This window comes from Macadamia integrifolia, unplaced genomic scaffold (genome assembly GCF_013358625.1).
Source record: "Macadamia integrifolia cultivar HAES 741 unplaced genomic scaffold, SCU_Mint_v3 scaffold875, whole genome shotgun sequence".
Lineage (NCBI taxonomy): Eukaryota > Viridiplantae > Streptophyta > Magnoliopsida > Proteales > Proteaceae > Macadamia > Macadamia integrifolia.
Window position 1 is genome coordinate 214,013 of NW_024870567.1, and position 2,683 is coordinate 216,695.

General features: G+C 36.5%; 1 non-coding gene across 1 annotated transcript; it reads right to left on the reverse strand.

Annotated features, from left to right (window-relative positions):
• Window positions 1–1,617: 1,617 nt before the first annotated feature.
• On the reverse strand, window positions 1,618–1,724 carry LOC122070285. Its single transcript, XR_006137728.1, has one exon. It is a non-coding gene; the product is annotated as a small nucleolar RNA R71 (small nucleolar RNA).
• Window positions 1,725–2,683: the final 959 nt, after the last annotated feature.

Sequence of the window (2,683 nt, forward strand, 5' to 3'; positions counted from 1 at the left end):
GTTTTCTTTTTTAAGATTTTTTTTCTCTAGTACTAGAAATTTCAGATTTAATTTATTCGAGATTTGGTTTTTAGTACTGGTAGTATCTCAAATCACCCAAGCTTTCAAGTTCAAGTATTAAAGTTCAAGTAAGTAGGCTCCCTCAGTAGTATTCTCTCCCCCCTCTCATTCCCTCTTCTGACTACCCTTTCTTTCTTAATTTAGGATTTTAATTTCAATCGTTACATTATTGCTACCCCTTTCCCCCAAGGTTCATGGATAGTGTATGTGTCGGCTTTGCCCCTCCTAGCCATAGAACCATCAATTTATTGCTTTTATTTTAATTGTCTCCCTTTTCGTAAAGCCAAGTAGAGTAACCCTTGTAAGAGTGACTCTCTGGTCAAGTAGAGAAGCTCATATTATGATGCATCCCTCGGGCTAAGTAGAGAAACCTACTTGTGAGTCTCTCTCTAGCTTTATCCCATTTCTTTTACTTTAATTTTATTTCAGTATTTTTTTCCTTTATTGTTTTTAATATTCATTGCGTGGGTTGTTTATTTTTAGTTATTTATTTATTTAATTTTAATTACGCGGCTTGTGTCTTTAAATTCTTAGATGACGAATGGTTAGAACGTTATTTTAGATACATATGTTTAGGACGGTAATTAGAATTAGATCATAACCATTAATCAGTTCAGTTTTGTATTATTAAAATAAATAAAAAATAAAGTGGTTGTTGTCCCTACGTTCGACCTGTAGCTACACTGATCCGTACGCTTGCGGTTACATTTAAAATCTCAAACAAGTTATTGGTACCGTTGCCGGGGAGACAGTTCCATGTTATTTTTCGCTTTCTTTTGGTAAATCGAAGTGCTTTGTTTGCTTTGTTTTGTTTTTCCTTTTCTTTTATTGAATTTCTGAGAAGAACAACTTGCATTAATAGTTGAATCAGTGGAGGTTGCCATGCCTCACAGTATGATAAAGACAAGTTTTGCCCTGTAGCAGTACCTCAGGAATTGATCTGAACAACCCCGAATCCCTGCCGGTAAGCTCCCAAAATAAAAAAAAAATTCAAAAAATCATTAAAAAAAAAGTTTTGCTATCCATTCTTTTGTACTTGTCTTACTCTAGTTGTGAGTAGTTTTCTATTACATGAGTATTAGGTGGGTACGTAATACTAAGAATTGGTTAGAAAGAATAGATCCAACAAGTAGCAACCCTCTATATTTGCTCTCTTTAAAATCTTTCAATATGGGAGACCAACATCAAAACCCTTCACCTAAATCTCTAAAAGATAGGTTCTACCCTTCTAGAACAACCCAACTTTCCTGCATAGTTCTACCACAAGCCCAGGGCAATAAATTTGAACTCAAATCTCAATACATCACTATATTACCCCACTTCCATGGGTTGATCTCTAAGGATGCATACCTATTTCTAAAGGAATTTAAAAATGTATGTGTTCTAATTAAGATCCAACAGCTTTCTGATGATGCTGTTAGGCTTAGGTTTATCACTTTTGCATTAAAAGGCCAACCTAAGTAGTGGTTGTATAGGTTACCCATAAATTCCATAACCTCATGGGAACAGTTCACAATTGTCTTCCTTAAGAAGTTTTTCTTAACTCATAAGACCAATAAACTTAGAAGTGATATCCTTCAGTTTAGGCAAAAGCCTAATGAGTTATTTTCCAAACTTATGGAGAGATTCAAGGATCTACTCCAAGAATGCCCTCACCATGGCCTAGACTTATGTCATTTATATTAAATAATTTATTAGGGTATTGATTACCCAATTAAACAAATGATAGAGTCTATGTGCCCAAAGGAAAAAGAACCATAGGAGGAAAATGATATTTTGTGGATGGGATAGTAGCCAAGGAAACCCATTTGGATAGCCTAATCAAGAGAATTGAGGCTATTGTTCCTAGAGAGCCATCATCAGTCAATTTAGTTAAGATTTGTGTTTGGTGCTAGTCCCCTAGACATGTCATAGAAGAATGCCCCAACACCTCTGGGGGCACTTCTAATGATAGTGTTAATGCCTTATACCAGAATAATCCATATAGTAACACCTACAATCCATGATGGATAAATCACCTAAATTTCTCTTGGAATCAGGGCAACTAAGTAAGGCCTTCCAATTTCCATAATCAAGGTCAACCTGGACTCCAAAGGCCTCCCTTTGCACAACAATCTTTTTTTCAAAATACTTTTCCTAGGTTAAATGTAGGACCTCAGGCTAGCTTTCCTAGGGCCCCTCTCCTATCATCTTATCAACAACCCTCTGGGTTTACCAACATTGGAGAGGCAAGTAGAATAAGTGACTTGAAAAAAAAATGGCCCTCCTTATGACAAGCCATCAAAATCTTACGAGAGAACTCACTCAAGTTGTCTCAATTATGCATGAGAGGGAGAAAGGAACTTTACTCAGTCAACCAGAGCCTAACCCTAGGCATCATTAGCCTGTTAGTTCAGAAACACCAACAAATGCACCACTGAATATATTACAAGGTCAGACCCAACAAGGGCCCTCTAACCAATGTAATATTGTTTATGCCCTTAGGAGTGGTAGAGAGTACCAACAGAGCGTTCCTAAATCTTCCCCATCTATTACTCCTATTAACTCTCCTTCAGTTGAGGACACAAGTGTACCACTTGTTCTAGGTTCGTCTGATGAACCTAAAGATTCTTTTGAAACTAAA